The sequence below is a fragment of the Micrasema longulum genome, unplaced genomic scaffold (assembly GCF_059751315.1).
Source record: "Micrasema longulum isolate JH-2025_06_02 unplaced genomic scaffold, ASM5975131v1 h1tg002341l, whole genome shotgun sequence".
NCBI lineage: Eukaryota > Metazoa > Arthropoda > Insecta > Trichoptera > Brachycentridae > Micrasema > Micrasema longulum.
In genome coordinates this window covers 15,159-33,796 of record NW_028279491.1, presented here as the reverse complement: position 1 = coordinate 33,796, position 18,638 = coordinate 15,159, and the positions used below count along the sequence as shown (strand labels likewise).

General features: G+C 33.1%; 1 non-coding gene across 1 annotated transcript; it reads left to right on the top strand.

The window, feature by feature from the left end:
• Nucleotides 1–4,564: 4,564 nt before the first annotated feature.
• Nucleotides 4,565–4,637, top strand: TRNAR-ACG (transfer RNA arginine (anticodon ACG)). The gene has a single exon. It is a non-coding gene; the product is annotated as a tRNA-Arg (tRNA).
• The last annotated feature ends 14,001 nt before the right edge of the window (nt 4,638–18,638 follow it).

The window sequence follows — 18,638 nt, the reverse complement described above, 5'->3', positions numbered from 1 at the left end:
CCCTGACCGCTGCACCACGAAGCCAAAAAAATAGGTAAATATCTAAGGTATGAGTGATTGAAATCTCAAAGTGAAATTTTTAAAACCACTTGATATATAAATATGGCAACTACATAAAAACTCGCGAAAATGCCTTTTCTGTCATGCTCCGTGCGCCTGTTACAGACATTTTATTTATTAAATCCTTTCATAATCCCAAAAAATAAGTTAAAAAATACTCTAATAGCGTTTAATTTTATTGATTGAATCTTTTAAGATCCTCTTGACCCTTTAATTTGTTTTAACCATGTTTTTTTTTTAAATATGTTTGAATAATATAAATACATTTTTTTTACATCTTTTACTTTGTTTTTTACAATATTTTTTTCTCGGTATTTTGCTTTGTTTTTTTAAATTTGCTTTTTGCTTTCACATATTTATATGTATTTTTTACTATGACGTTAAATATATTTCTTACTTACTATGACGTTATTATATTTTTACTACGCATTTTACTGAGTTTTTCAATATTTTTTTATTATGTTTTTATTACATTTTAAAAAATGTTTTTACTACATGTTTTACTATGTTTTTACTCCATTTTTTACTTTGCCCACTACCTTTATAATTGTTTCCATATATTGATTTCCGTATTTTATATATTTTTTTGACTGTCTTAGTACGGGGTAAATAACCCTAGTTAGATAGTCAAAGCAACTTGGTATAAATTGTAATTTTGTGTACGTAATATAATATGATAATAAATTTAAAAATAAATAAAAATTGTAATCACATCAATGCAAAAGTTCGGGGAAATAAAAAAAAATATATAAACCTATCCGACTAGTAAGTTGAGGATATCATTCTTAATCAATGTATTGTGTTAAATAATACCCACTGACGTACAAAAAAAAGTTTGCCTAATATCTTTCTCGATACAGGATTACCTCGTGAGGCAAGTTATCAGAAAATACAGCATTTTGTGTAATAATTTCTAAATAATAAGGTTATAAAATGATTTCACCACTTTAAAACCTTGGTGGTACCTACATACTCACTAAATCGCTTCCCAACTCAAACACGAATCCTTGAACACGAAGTATTCCACTTTGCATCAAGGGGCATATAATTTAGTAACAATATCGCCTGATGAAGACACGTGCCGATCACGTGGTCCAATTATCTCGACATCTCTCCGCCCACGTGTCCAATGACGTCACGTTACCATGACGTCAGATTTAGAGTGCGTTTGCACGATTGTAATTTCACGAAGGTGGGTGGTTGATTAGATTCATTATTCATTTGTACGGGTTATATATTCTGAAATAAGGCTTATACCCAAATATTGTAAACAATTACTTGATTTTATCCACGCTGTACTAAAACCTAAACGACTAGTTGAAAATAGACTTTAAATTAATTTATTTACGTAAATTGTGGGGACGCCAATTATTCTATTTAAAAATATTTCTAATCAGGAATACTTTCTTGAGTCTTGGCATTTATATAACTAATTAAACTTTCACTTGCTAGATCAAACGATCACTTTTCACAGTATGTATCATTCCTCATCCTTATTGTTCCGGATTGATTTTAAAAATTGTAAACAGGAATTAGACGCCTTCTGCTGTGTTATAAAATATAGTTGATTTCTGGAAGTGAACTTTATAATCCAAAAAAGTGGAAGATACATATTTTTTTTTTTTACAATTACTATGGATACCGGGGCTGGTATTCTGAACGCTATCGTAGGGTTGAGAACGATTTGTTAGCGCGTAATTAACTTTTTAATTGTTAAGTAATTTGCTTTTTTATGATTAAAACTAATATTTTAATTCAACAATGTTTGATTATGTCAAAATGCTTGCAGACTGGCTGGATTTCAAGCAAGCATTTGGACATACTCAAACATTGTTGAATTAACTACCTGGTAAAAGAAGAAGTATAAAAACTGGAAAGTTGTTTTCAAGCGTTGCCTAGTAGGTGATTTGGTTCAGCCGGATGAATCTCATCCACGTGATAAAGGTTTCAGCTCTTTTTCTTCACAAAAGTCAACAGATGGAAGAGTTGAGGAAATGTGGATGTTCAAACATGGGCAGAATGGTGAATGTTACACGGTGTGTAAAGTGGCCACTTAAACCAGCCAATGACAGGTCAAAAGACCTGTAAATGCCTAGACCTCCATATTCCCTTCTCAAAAATGTTTTCCCTCTCTGTTGAAATATATTTAAATAATTTCATTTTTAGATTGTTTTCATTTGGTATTAAATAACCGTGCTAGAAATTGGGAAACAAGTTGAGAAAGAGCGGGGTTCGAACTTTGAACACCCTGATCCGGAGTCAGCGACACCACCCATAACCCGTCTCAAATTAATTAATCATAAGAGTCATAAAACGTTACGTTTGTTTACCATTTAGGAGTAAATATTCCCGCCGACGCGTGTCCGCCATTGTGTTGTTCGACTTGGGATTTGAAGTTTGTAGTTGGAAGTCTTGTCTCACGCTAGGCGCTGAATATACTTACTTCAGTGTTTCCCCTAGTTTTTGTAACCTAACTCAACGTACTTTGCTGCAATATTCATTTGCATACCCCAGGGAAATTTTAGGGTGAAATGCGCTGTATTTTTATAGAAACTTATTCATACATGATAATAAAAAACTAGCCATAGATAAAACAATGGTTTAACAAATAAAAGACGAATGATACATACGGGTCAGATATTTTCTTTGATTTTTTATATTTTTATATGGGAGTTGCTTTACCTTTCTTATAATATGCAAGGTTTATATTTCAATGGTGGATTTTTCTGCAATTAAATTTCTTTAAATTTATCTAAACTCTTGAGATCATGAGGGATATACTAATGTGGGCCAATCAGGAACTTCTCAGCATTTGCTTATGTAGAGAGGAAACCACTCAAAACTCCTCAGGAGATGCCGGCCTGTCAACAGGCCTTCCGTTCCACTAGAGGAGTGTTCGGCATTTTGTTCCCTACTTTGGTTTATTTTACCAATTGCCTGCACTATACTGACCATGTATGATACTACCTCTCGTGTGAGTTCTTTATTACCTATCACCGATGGGATGTCGCATAGATCTTTACCCAAGCTTCTGCATCGCGCCTCCAGCTGTTGTCTTTGGAAGCTGAAAAGGGGGCAATGCATTAACAGGTGAGGGACATCTTGAGGAGTTTTATCAGGGTCAGATATTAGAGGCATCATATCGTAACCGAAAAAATATTACTAATGATTGAACTATTAATTACATACGAATAATTAGTCATTCACCAAGCACAAGAGCTAGTCCTTATTTTAAAAAGTTACAGCAACATTAAAAAATTATAAAAGTAGATTGTATAGAAAAAAAAATGTATACATTATGCAATAATGTTAATCAATAAAATAAATTTAAAAATAGGGAAATCATCATCATCATCATTTCCTTTTCACACCTAATGGTGCATTGGTACACTAATTGCAGCAAATATTTTTTTTTTGTTACATTAAGGTGAGATAATCAGTCTTACACTTCAGGTGCCAGTACAGGGAATATGAAATATTATAGTGTAAACACATCTTTTCAAATATTTTTTTTACGCCACCATGTCGGGAATCTAACCCGAGACCTCTTGCATGGTAGGTAAACGCACTGACCACTAAACTACGAGGCCGATAAATTAGATAAACATCTAAGGTATAATTGGAATTTTTAAAACCACATGATAAATAAAAGCAGGAACTACATAAAAACTCGCGAAAATGCCTCTTATGTCATGCTCCGGGGGCCTGTCAAAGACATTGTTTTAAAAATCCTTTCGGAATCTCAAAACATATAATACTCTAAGTACATTAAAACCACATGAATGTAATTAATTTCTCAATGTTATTCAATAAAACTTTAGGAATATTTTAAAACGCTAGACTCACCGGTCTCTAACAAATTATTTAAAAGTATTCACGCACGGCCTTTCAAAAAATATTAGCTTAGGTTAGGTAAAAGTGATTTTATGTTAAATTTGAGGTAAAAGTTATTTTAGGTTAAGTTGGAATTGAATTTGAGTAAAACAGTATTTTTTTGTTATTAGACGCTTTATTTAAATACGAAAACAATATTATTTTCCAAAGTTAAGATTTTTTTATCCCAACCCAAATAATATTTTATATTTTATTTTATTTATTAAAACATTTTCTTTGCATTCTACAATAGGTATGTATACATAAGTTTCAAATACCAAGAAAAAATACATAAACACAAAAAAAACCCACAAAGGCATGGCCTTTGTGTGGGTATACTAGTATATTAAAATTAAATAGATTTTTTTTACGAAAATGTCAGTAGGTATAATGATTTTTATTGGCTATTTATTTATGTATCCGCGCACTATATCTGAATGCTCTTAGATATTAAAGGTGAAAATAGTAGTAGATATAAATGTTATTTATATCTCTCGTTATATTATTATAAATATTATCTTACTGTTAAATTTAAGCTAAACATTGCGAACATGTTTTATAAGTAAAAGGTAAATACGAGTAATACTCACCGGCTGTAATGTATTATTAGACCAGGGCGCTCATTCTCGAGGGTCCTGTGGCGCAACGGATAACGCGTCTGACTACGGATCAGAAGATTCCAGGTTCGAATCCTGGCAGGATCGAAATAATTTTTTTTAAGTAATTTTTTATTTATATTTTTTAAATTTCCAAAATTTTTGTAATAAATTCAATGAAACAATCATTTTACAACGGTAATATAATATAAGGTACCCGGGAAAGTGCTTCTGAAGTAAAAATGTTATTTTGCTGTTCGTTCGCTATACGTGTCCAAACCAACGCACCACACCTTTCTTGATGTTGTCGGTAATACTTGTATCATATTTTTTAAAAAAACATCACGCTATTCCCCTATAGAGATAATATCCAGAGACAAAGAGAATAGAACGCCACACCACACTATCTTAACATTCATGCTTTATTTATTCGTCCATCTTCTCATAAAGATACGCAAGGAAAGATTGAATAATATTGCAATCAAAACATTGGCGAAATAATTAAATGAAAATGATCATTAAAAAAATACTACATGAAAGAAATCTACTGAAATTTATATTTTCGTTAATACTAATACGGTTTTCAACAATTTTATTTACACAACTGACTAAATATGTCAATCAGTTTTAGATTGATCAACCTCTCTCGAGAATAAATTTAATATTACTGACGCAAAATACATATTTTCTTATGTTAATAAAAAAAAACTTTCAAAAATTTCTTGATTTGAATGGGTTAAGGGAGGATGTTTGGGTGGTGGGAGTGTATTTAAGGGTTGGTCTAAGGGAGTGTCTCGCTCATGACACGGCGGTGGTCGATCAATAAGTCAAGTCTCGTGGGACGTGGGACGGGACGGTTGGGAAAAAGAGGAGCGTCAAGCAGAACTGATAAGGGTTTTAATTGTATCAAATCTAATAATATAATCTTATCGCTTCTTTTTATAAACATGTATAAAACTATACTCAATTATTCGATACATACCTACCAAATGCATTAAAAAAATGGCCGTTCAAGTATTATTTATTTATTCAACTTTTTGTACATAATGACATTGGCAAGCTTGTTGCCAAATGGCAATTTCTTCCAACCAACCAATAAAATGAAAAATTATTTTTATAATTCAAGTTACAGAACATATTCAATAAAAAAAAAAGATCAAAAAGCTAAAAGTATATAAAAATAGAAATAAACGTATTTGTTTATAAATTACCTTAAATCAAACTATCACTCAATGGGAAAAAGGAAAAAAGAGGAAAGAGGAATAAGAGGAGAGATTAAGGAAGAGAAAGGAGATGTTTCTTCAGACGTGATTTAAACAGAAATAATGTAGTAACATCTTTGATAGGGGATGGGAGATGATTCCACAGTCTAGCCGCATGGACACTATATGAGTTAGAGAAGAAAGAGTAATTGTGGATGGGTATTAAGAGAGTGCCTTGAGAATGAGGAAGTTCAGTAGTTTTTTTAAATTTATTTTTTATTTTTTATTTGTTAATACACTGTTAAACTAAGTCAAAATTTTTATTTTTTTATTTTTATATATCGTATTATCGGCGCTACGATTTTTCAAAGTTTTGTATTTCTAAAATACTCGTAACTCCGCGTGTAACGTCAGAGGTTCATTTCCGCTTATTCTCATTCAGTTCTTCCTATTGGTCCAAAAGCGACAAGCAGACCGGAAATCTTCCATAGCTCTCAGATCATAGGTTGATTCACATGAACCAGTGACGTCATTTAAAGTAGTGCGTTTTATATATAAAATATTTTTTATTATTTTTTCTGTACATTTTCAAGAAACTTTGTTCTACAATTTAATGCTATAATTTTACCCCGCGTAAGAAAACATTTTTTGTATCCAATTTCCCGTAGGGCTGAAGTTCCTCATTAGAACGAAGAGGTAAACCATGAACTGATAAGCGTTGAAATTTTTCACGCAGGTATATAGGAGCGTTAGGACTATGAAGTTCATTGAACAGAAGTGAGAGAGATTATTGGCCTTGGAAATCGCACCTCTAAAGGCTCCTAAGGACGAAAACTACTTATAGTCCTTAAAATGTAACATGATTAGAATGACAGCTGTCAGGAAATGTGACGACATAACTTTGTGGTAACGTCAAAGGAGTTATTTATATTGACACACAAAAAATCATTTGTATCTGGCGTGTTAATTTATTTATTTAATACAATGTTTGAAACATAAATCAACATTAATATATAAAATCACCGTTAAAACTAAAAGAAAACTAAAATAAACCTTATTATTAACGACGTTCTTACAAGGTTACATCATTTTGCAAAAACTTTAGAGGTGGGATAAATTGCTCAATGTAAATTAATCGAATAAAAAAATAATTCATTTGATGTTGTTCATGAAAAAAGTATAAATGTCTCATTATTTATTAAATAATCGTGATAAACACACTATAACAGGCTTGTTTTTGCGTTTTTTATATCAATTTTCGGAAAGAGTCTCACGATTGCATGAAATAACTGATAAAATCAATTTGATCAGTGATCAGTAATTTCCCATCAAAAATGAAATTAGTTTGACAGCTGTCATTCTAATCAAGCTATATTTTAAGGAACAAGCCTTAAATGAGTTTAGATCATTAAACGACTTCAATGAACATTATCCATCTTGTTGCATTTACAAAAACGCAACATTCGGGTGGGAATGGAACAAAACCGCTACATCGATCTCTTTATAACTCAAAAAATTTAGATTCCGTGTCAGTACGGAAGCGACGCAATTAGTGTTGTGTTTACATTGCTCTGTAAAGGACGCAACGCAGAAAAACATATAGTGACCGAAAGCCGGTTCAGTCGATTTTATTTCAATACCAAATGGCATGTTTACATTATTATTTTTAATATGACAGAACGACCAATTTATCTTTGTGATTGTTTTGTTCCGATTTACAGATAATCTTAGTGACTTATTTACGTTTATGTCATTTCGTGAATAAATAAAAACACGTGTTTGGTGACCTGATATGACCTAATAAAAACTATGTCATTATCTTATTTTTCAAAGTGCTTTTGTTTGTTTATTTTTCAATCAAATAATGACTCATTAAATAAATGTCTTGTTTAAATGTATAATAATTTATTTTTGGTACGCTTTTTTTATAGATTCACAACTGAAAGCTTTCGGTATAAATTTTAGATCAAAATTTGCTGCTTACTTCGAAAAATACGAAACAATCAAGGAAAGAATATGAAGGTGCCACAATTTACATTCTTCTTTTGCAATATCCGAAAAAGTTATTTTTTGAGTTGAGTCGTTTTCGAACTAAAGGTGCAATATAATGTACAGCGTTTATATTTCACAAGTGGGTTTTGTTTCTTGAATATCTATGTATACCTGGATAGTGATGGAAAAGAACTTTATGTATGATAATGTGTTATTAGGAGATAATCACATATAATTTTTTTACATTTATGATATATCTATATATTTACAAAGAGGAAAGTTACCTATTATGAGCCGTGACTGAGATGTTACCTGATTTTTTTACTAGTAAGGTAATCAGTCTTACCACTATGTACATTAATTTGTTAACCTTATCAGGGATCGAACCAGGAACCTCGAGGATGCCAGCCGGACGCGCCATTTACAATACTAAGAGCCGGATTTATCTTCACTCGGTTAGTGCACTTAAAATATTACGGGTTTGATTCCCGGCAAGGTGGATGTAAAATTTGTATTTTTTATCCATGCGGTTTTTCAGTGTGATATTTCATACTTCCTGGATTGGCGGCTAAAGCGTAAAACTGATCATCTCTCCTCCGAGTAACAGATTATCGATAAAGGGCTGCGTTTGGTTTGTCAATGTAGTGCCCTACGCCCTACTATGTGGGGATGAGGGACTTAAAATTGTAAAATATTTATGGGTATTTTGCCATCGAGCATATTCACAATTTCAGAAAATCGAATTATAGATCAGAAGGCCTGTAAATGCTTAGATTTCAATAGTCCTTTTGTAAAAATACTCGTACTTTGTCGTCTATTTTGAAATATGTGTTTTTAGGGTATTTTCTTAAAAAAATAATGTATTAACGGGTCTCGGTACTTTGGTGATGTTGTGGACCTACGGGTCAAAGGTCTGAGGTTCAAATCTCACTCCAATACAACTCATTCTCATTTATCTAAAAAAAAATATTTACGACTTGTAAGAATTGTTCTGTCAATTAAAATATTTGGTACATATATAATATAAACTCAAATCTGTTGCTTGTATCTAGAAAAGCTAATGCATATAAATAAGAATAGTTTAGAAACCGCATACGCGCATCAAACAGAAGGCGACTAAACTACTCTTAAAAGAGTAGTTTTACGTTTTGACCCATTAGTTTTTTTATAGATGTCGCTCAGTACCCAATTTCCGATTTGAATTCAACTATTCAACTAATTCAACATGCATGTCCAAGTAGCAAATGCATTTCTTGAAAATTTTATTAAAAAATTGACTTACCTACTTCGTGTGTCAATCAATGTTTTCACGTGTACAATAAAATTTTAGAGAAATTAACAAATAGCTTTTTTTTCAATATAATTATCTTACATTTGTGTTATGATTATATTTTTCGCGATCTGGCAACATTACGCGGCGACTTCACGCATGCACGTGGCAAAAGTGAGGCAAAGTGGGGGTTTTTTGGACATAGTCCGATGTATTCAAATATGATTCTACGCTCCTTCTGGACTATTCGTAATTATATGGATCAATGACAAATTTTATATTTTTCTTGCCACCATTTTGTAGAGGGCCGACGTCAATAAAAAATACCTATATTTTACTATTTTATGCACACATACAATACATGTGTTTTTTATTAATATTTATTATCAAAGACTTAAAACGATTTATTATGACGTCACAAAAAGGCTAAATAATTACTCTCCTGTAATATTACGATTTGCGACATTGATCCGTAAAGATCCAAGCCACAGAAATGCCCCTTTAAAAATAAATATATACATATGAATGGTGTTATTTGTCTCGTGTCTTCCAAAAGCTTTTAAAGGAGATAAATAATGCAAACACAGCTGAATTTGTAAAAAGCGGAAAAATCTTCAAAAAATGCTGACTCAGTCAACTGAATCAATATTCAATCAAGAAAACGTGCTCAAGTTGATTGTGGTATGGATGTACGGCTTATTTATACTTAGACACAAAAATCACACAAGCAACACCCCATTTTGCAAAGAAAAATGTGTATTTTGACCCCTCTTCGTAAGATACACAATGGTTTGAAAAATAAATGGGGATGTTTTGAAATCGGTCAGCATTTTTAGGTATAAAGTAAATAATCGTGCCAACGTATTTTGTGAAACTCTAAAAAAGTTTCTCAGGATCTAAGCACGTTTTTTTACGCCTACATCACGAGGCGGAAACAGAGCGGACATTACTAGAGGTCCCGGGTTCGATCAACATCGTTGACATAACATATTAACTTACGTTTTATTTTAAATCATTGAAAAAAATGTACACTGCCGTTATGTTACAACTAATAGAGATTTTTATATTTTTATTTTTTTGTATAGATAAATATTTGGTAGGTGCATTTTATTTTAAATTTAAGAAAAAATTACATGTTTGAAGTAAGTGGGTCTTTCTAGATTAAACAACCTCTAAAATAGACTTGATTTTGTATGTACTATGTATCTATATAAATTGGTTATTTATTTTTTTTACCAAATAAACTATTGTCCGTAAATAAATAAACAAAACAATTCATTAGCAAATAATCTAATTTAAAAGGGATAAATAATAATTTTAAAAAAATCAATATCGCCGTTTACCCGTAGGGGTAGGCAGATACCTACTTCCTACCCTTTGTCCTTTTTCGGACAATTTGTATTCTAGACGCAAAACACATGTTTGTAGAATAATATTACGTACCTATCTACTTGTTATTTGGTAAGATTTAACATTCCTACATGGTGATAGTTTATTTTTAAAACTTGACAAAGGAACTGCCATGTTTGGTCAACCTGTCGGCATATTAAATTTACTACCTAACGAATAATGTAGTTACATTATTTATATAAATAAAAGTTTTCAATCTAACACTTTATTATTTCCAATAGGTTTGTTAAAGTGCTAAAATTAATTTTTGATTTTAATTCAATAACATTGATATTGGTATTCAAATTTTTAAAAATTATTAATCATAAGATTCTTAATTTGGAGAAAATCATTATTTTTATTGTAAGAACGAAACAAATAAACCCAATAAACGATTTTTTTGGTATTGAAATGTGTAAATAAAAAAAAGGGTTGTAGGTTTCTTTTCAATAGTATATGGTATATTTAAATTTAATCTGGATCAAAAGTCATACCACTGGGGAAATCAGGCAACAAACCTTATGAATTATCGATGCTGTAAATCCCTCCGATAGTTTTGCCCTGAGAGTGCATCTTGTACCACGCTCCCCTATTTCTATTTGAGATGAGTTAGCGTAAGTGAGTTATGATATATATTCATAGTCAGGAACGATTTTTGCTCGTGCTGAGAATAATCTAATATTTAATACAACGTGTTTCGGGTTCAAGATGGAACAGATGCAATCTTAATGAAGACATCTGTCTGATAGAACGCGAAAGTGAAAGTCAGTATTTTCCACACGGTTGTTGTATGTCCGCCTCGTAGTTAAATGGTCAGTATGGTTGCCTACCATGCAAAAGATCTTGGATTCAATTCCCGACATGGCTAACATGAAATATTAACTTATTGTGAATGCAGTAAATAAGTAGAATTCCATTTAAATTATTTTTTTTGTTTTTTATATGGGAGTTGCTTTATTATTTACCTCTCTTATAATATACAAGGTTTATATTTCAAAAGTGGATTTTTCTGCAATTAAATTTCTTTAAATTCATCTAAACTGTTGCGATCAGGAGGGATATACTAATGTGGGTCAATCAGGAACTTAAAACTCTTCAGGAGAAGCCGGCCTGTTGGCAGTAGTCAACAGGCCTTCCGCTCTATTTCCATTTCAATTATTGGTATGGTATCCAAATTGAAAGCATATTTTTAGATTAAAATCAATCTGTATTTTTTTTATTAATACATTACATGTACAAGAGTGTACAATATTAAAAAAAAAAACTATAAAAATAAATATTTGCGTTCTTACAATTTATCCAAACATTTGAATGTTGGGGGCCATTTTAAATGAGTTGTAAATAACTCAATATTAGAAAATAGAAATCATTTAAACAACTAAAACAGTGTAAGTCACTCTCCAAGCACAAGAGTAAGTCTCTTTTTTTGGAGAGTTACAGTGATAACATTTACTAGATGTGTAAAAGTAGATATGTATCGATTTTTTTAAAAACGTGTAACTTTTATGAAATTTATTAATATATATCTTTTTTTAATATTGTGGTAAAGAGGGGTTCGAATTCCATCCGTGACTCCGCAACAGAAGCTACGGGATCGGATCACAACCCGCTTTGCTTTATTAATAACAGGAACATATTCTGTTGATAGCTTACCCATGTTAGTTTTGGTAGAGCGGGGTGCAAACCTCGGATCTCTGATCCGTGAGTCCGCGACACTAGCCACGGGACCGCAACCCGGTTAGCATAATATGCTAATTACATATATGTGTAGATTAGTCAATTTATCACACGACTTGGAATTTTTTGGGATAGATCTTTTGGCTTTTCGTAGATCTCTTCGCGACTAAACAGTGTGGGATGAAGTTGGATTGGCATGGTTTAGCTCAAAGTTTTTAGTCTTCCGTTTTTTTAAATATATTGTATACTATTATTGTATTGCCCTTGTTTGTCTTTGATAAATAGTTTTATGTTCTTTTTGTTAAGTTTCATGCATTTATGTTTCTTCATGTAACTGTTGTAATTGGCTTAGGCCATATATATATATATAATAAATAAATAAATAAATATTTATATAATAATACGTTTTGTATTGTTAAGACATTATCAAATTCAATCTAATATTCATCAATGTTTTGAGTATTCCAAATGTTTGCAGACAGGCAGGATTTTCTAGCAGGGGTGCAAACATTTGGACATACTCAAAACATTGTTGAATTAACTAACTGGTAAAAGCAGTGTCAAAATTAAAAAAATGTTTTCAGGCATTGCCTAGTATGTTAGTTGGTTCAGCTGGATGAGTCTCACCCCCGTGATAAAGGTTTCAGCTATTTTACTTCACTTGTGTGTACATGTTTTAACATAGGCAGATGGTGAAGGTTGCACAGTGTGTAAAGTGGCCACTTAAACCAGCCAATGAGCCCTGTAAATGCCTAGACTTACATATTCCCTTCTCAAAAATGTTTATCTCTCCGTTGCAACAAATTTAGACCAATCTTATATATTTGACAGTGTCAGAACAAGACGAAATGCTTAAAAGTGTACACTCTTGCATATATTAAAAAATAAAAAAAGTAGAATTTCATTCAAAAATATAATTTTACTTTAGACACCTTAACAATAAATTAAATCTTTGTTCAAAAACATGTGTTTTTACATTATACTATTTAGTCTCTAAACTAGCATCTGAAACGTGCGTCATGTTTATTTATCAAAAGAAAACAACAGCCATTGTACCAAAAAAAAACTATATTTACAAACAAACCCAAATCAGGGGCTAATTATTGTTTTGATTTGTAACTAAACAAATTGCAAAAAAATACAAAAGAAAACATACCCGTAAAAAACTGCTCCGTATCGTTCCACTTGCAGAAATATAAAATATAACAATAATAATGAAATAAAACACTTCAATTCAAACAGAAAGTTAAAAAATATGTGTTTAATAACTTATTAATTAAGTATATGTACATTGTTATAATTAAATATGTTAATGTTACTTCAATATTAATGTGTGTCCTATGCTTCTATGCACTATATTCACACACGCGTTTGCACATAATGGTTGAGGTCCCGGGTTCGATTTCTTACAGCGAATATGTGAAATATAGCTTGACCTGACGCGTAAGACCCATTGCCATACCTTCCATGTAACAAACAATAAAGGTACTCTGCTACTAGAGCCTCAATGAAGTGCCCTTTGCATCACTCCCCCTAGTGGTCAAATGTTTAGCGCGTGTGCCTATAATTCTTGACATGGCTGAAAAGGGGTTAATATTTCGTAGTCCTGAACTAGAACCCGAAGCGAAAGAATAATCATCTTTAAAAATGTTCAAGACAGTCTGCGGGAACGATGATGATGATAATGATTCACCATTGTGAAAAACGCATTTAAACTAATTTCATGTTGAATTTGTCGAAAATCGAACCCGAAAAATCACGCGTAGTAGCCAAACGCGATACTGCTTCACTACGATGTGGATAGATTCTAGCCCTTTATTGATGAAGTCTTTGCCTTAATAAGCACAACAAACAACGGGTGGTTTGGGGAGGTATTACAGTATTACATCATCCCCTAAGACTTATTTCACCCCCGGGGTGTGTATTCATCATGATACCGGAGACTTGGGTCTTTCCAATATAATTATTGTATGTGACGTATATGTCTCCAATAGTAATGAACTATTATCTAGCAGAAAGAAAATTGCTTACACAGGGAATCATCGCTGACATCGGTAGTTTGAAATTATGTATTTTTTTAAATATGTTTATCAATTATCCAATAGCAAAAAAATATATATTTACAAAGTTTACAAAAAAGTATGCATTATGCATTACGTTTATATTTTGTTTCTTTATTTGTAGAATTAGCCACTCATTTGGCCCATAGGCATGCCCCTTAATTGATTTTAAAATAAATTAAGACTTATTCTTTCAGGCTGCGATACGCTCCCACTTGCTAATGATGCTCACGCTCACACACACCTAAACACTTACTCCCACTCAAATACACACAAACACACCTCTACACTTACTCTCATACAAATACACACTAACACACTTTTTTGCTGTACCACAATTTATGTATGATTTTTATTTAGAAACTTCGCTAGTCTGTCTTTAAACCGTAACTTTTTTTAAATATTATATCATTGTTGACTGTTTGTTTCTGTAAAATGAATAAATAATAACCGCCCGTGTATTATTTATTTTAAACATAAGAGTACTTGCACATGAATTATAGTTAAAGTTCATGTAGATAAAATAAAAGAGATCAGAAAATTAAATTTAAAAATACGTACATGAAATTAAAAAAGAAAAGACTTTAAATAAATTTAAATTATTATCTGATGTATGAAACATATTTCTTAGCTTCTTTTCTAGTCCTTTTAGTTATTCATTTATGGACTTGAGTTTTAAAAGCATCGTTATTCATTTTACTTACCGGTATCTCCATACTTAAAAAAATGTAAAGTTCAAATGTCAGGAAATTGTAGTGTCTTTGTATGTAATTTATTTTTGTCTTTGGTAGAGGAAGTAGTGTTTTTTTGTCTTTGCTTAGTGTCATTTATTTGTAGTCCGTCATTATATTCATCAGGGTTTTTATTAACATGTCTTAAAAACAAATCGGGTTGTGGTCCTGTGGCTAGTGTCTCGGACTCACGGACCGAAGGTCCGCGGTTCGAATCCCACTCTACGCCAACTCGATTCCATTTTCTAATAGTGAGTTATTTACAACTCGTTGAAAATGGCCCTCAAAAATAAATATTTGGGTAAATCATAAGAACGCAAATATTTCTTTTTCTTTTAAAAAAAAAAAAATAGTATTTATAATAATATTAGATAAAACCCATAAATCATACTCAATATTAAAATTAATAATTATTTCACAATGCATTCAAAAAAATATTCAGGTGAGACTGTTAAAAAGGATTGTATCAAATAGCATGATGTGTATATTTTAAATTCTGTCATGTCCTGCTAGTAAAACCACTTTGTGACTACAAATTCATTTTAGATCACTTTGTTGATCAGGAATAATAGTTTCCCACACTTACAACACTAGATTCAAAACTAAGGGTTATTTGGTCCCTGATCGTTCCCCGAATTACAAATGACTTCGGTGAACGAACATTAAATTACGTTATATTCCAATTAATACCTTCAATTGAAAAAATAAAAGGTAATAAATAAACGTATGTAATATCTAAGTATGTAAAACAAACCTGTCTTCAAAAATTGTGTCTCATCCAAAAGTCTTTGGACTTAGTGGGTAATGAACAATAATATGTTACTAAAAATATCAAATTAACGCTATTTTGCAACACTGAAACTTAAAACACCTTGGACTACATTATAAAAATAATATTTTTAAACATATTCTTGGACACTGGTAATATTTTTTTAAAAATAATGACCCTAAAAGATCAAACAAAAATTTGATGTTTTTTATTTAACACTAACCATTTATTAAAAATATGTTTGGTTGGCACTTCTGCATAAAAGTCTCGTGACTTGGTATTCGAAAACTTATCACAATAAAGCTTCAACAAACATCTCTTGATGAAGTTTACTCTCGGTAAATAATTAAGTTCTTTTATTTGTGGAGGAGGCATTGTAAGAAAAGAAAATGGGAAAAATGGTATCCAAAGATATTATCCCTGGCTCGTATACTAAAAATATAACAATGAACTAAAATTTAATGAAAATGTACTGAGCTTTCCGCTCCATTTTCTTTAAAAAGTGTTGCGGGCGGGTATGTAAGTTATGGGAAGTTGATAGATTAGATTATTTTTTTGCACAACAACAGGCCAGGATACCCAATTACAGTTGTGAATTACATCACAGAACACTCAGGCTTGAAAAATTGTTATATATTTTTGTTATCTCACCGGGAATCGAACCCGCAACCTTCCGTATGTGAGTCAAGCGTCTTGGCCACTACACCACGGAGGCCACCTAATAGGTAGGTACAGAAGAATCTCCTACTCATTGTAGCGAAGGACGCGTGAGTTTTGTTCGCTCCGTTTTTAAATTTAATAAAGTGTTCACTATGTCGAAGGATCTCAGTGAAGTGATGGCAGAACAGAGTAAACTAATTGCTCTGTTACTCTGCAGAGTTACATCAATTGAGGATAAGGTGAGCGTTGGATTTGGCGAGATTTTGGATGCTTTGAAATCTCTGCCTAAGCCGATCTCTACCGACTTGTGTAACGGCAACAATATGTCGCAGTCCGCGTCAGCCGACCGCGGCCCGCCCGGCTCGCCCGTCCTGCCTACTAACGTCGTTCCGGCACATCCTGATACGGCGGCGTTACTTGTAGACTGCGTCGCAGTGTCTACAGCGCGTACTTCTGCGCACTCCGGTCCTGCGCCGCCGCTGTCGGCGCGTGTAGCCGAGTCGACTATGGTACCTGCGCCGGTAATAAACGAGAAGCGCAAAATTAATACTCGCTCAGTTGGAAAAAAATCCACAAACGTAATGTCTGCGATCTCGCGGAAGGATAGCAGCGTACCGGAGCGACCGGGGAAGGTAATGACTGAGGTTGCCCCGATCCCCAGTTGTTCGTATTCACTACTTGTCACTGCTCCTGCCGCTGCCACTGCTCCTGTCGCTGCCACTGCTCTTGCCACCGCCGCTGTTCCTGTTGCCACTGCTGTTGTAAATCCAGCAGTGACACCGCCATCTTCAACCCGCGACGCCACAGAGTGGAAAACAGTGAAAAATAAAAAACGTGTCTTCATTCGTGGTAGCATTGGAAGACGAACTGAGCAGGATTTAAAATTTTATCATTTTTATCCTTTTCACAAGGACACCACGAGTGAAGACATGTTAAAATATTTGAATTCTTTTGTAAGTACCGCTTCATTTAATATTGCAAAAATTAAAGCACGGGGTGATTATTCGTCGTTTAAAATCGGTATTCCAAAAGGAATAACGGACATAGTTTTGAAACCGGAAAATTGGCCACGCAAATCTTTTATTAAAGAGTGGGAAGACAAGCGAGATCCTCCGCGTCTTCCAAATATCAAATGACTCTTTCGTGATGCATCAAATAAAAAGCTGCATTTTTATTACCAGAATACTCGCGGTTTAAAGACGAAGTGTGTAGAGTTCTACAACAATGTCGCAGCTGGCGATCATGACGTCATCGCGTTAACCGAAACGTGGTTAAATGATACCGTCTTTGATTCCGAGATTTTTGATAGTAATTTTACAGTTGTGAGAAGAGACCGGTATGGCCACAGGCAGGGTGGGGGGTGTTTATTGGCAGTGAGAAATAGAGAAAACTTGCGAGTCGAGCGGTTTTCTATATTGGAAACTACCAATGAAGATCTTTGGGTAAAACTAACATACGCTCTCGAAATTACTTTTATTTGTGTACTTTACTTTCCTCCGGCGAGTGAGGCTAACACATATCGATTATTTTTCGACAGGGTTTTGTCCAGTTTAGATTTGTTTCAGAACAGAAGCGTCATTATATTGGGGGATTTCAATTTACCTTCAGCGAGCAACATTGAAGGTATAGAGGCTGATCTAACTTTTTTGTGCTCATTGTTGAAACTTTCCCAGTGTAATGATGTTTTGAATTCTAGAGATAGGATTCTGGACTTAATACTTGCCGGGAAAGAAGTTGATGTGTTTCGGTCATTGTCACCTCTAACAAGAGAAGACAATTATCATCCCGCGCTTGAATTTTGTATCAGTGTGTCGATTAATCGTCCCCATCGAACTGAAGTTCCCACGGAAGGCACAGTCAGTTGGAGAGGCTGGAACTTCAATAAGGGCAATTTTGACCAGCTATGCTTTTTAATGGCCAGTATCGACTGGAATGAGGTATATGACACATTGGATGTAAATGAGGCGGTGCAAAACTTTTATTGTATTGTTGAAGGAGTACTTGATTCTTGTTTTCCTAGAAGGTCTCAGACAACTGGAAGAAGGCGATATCCAAGGTGGTTTTCTGGGGCTATTATTAGGGATATTCAGGTTAAGCATTCCTACCATAAAAGATGGAAAGCTGCGGGCTGTCAGAATGATTATGAAATGTTTGGTAGATTAAGATCTAGCGTTAAACGTGACATTCGATCAGCGTACCGGTCATTTATTTCCAATATGGAAAACAATATTCTCAAAAATACAAATTGTTTTTGGGATTTTATTAAATCTCAAAAGGCAAACGGCGGGAATATTGACACCATGACATGGGGTAATCGAACTGTTCGGGGCGCAGATATTGCGGAAGCGTTCGCAGGTCA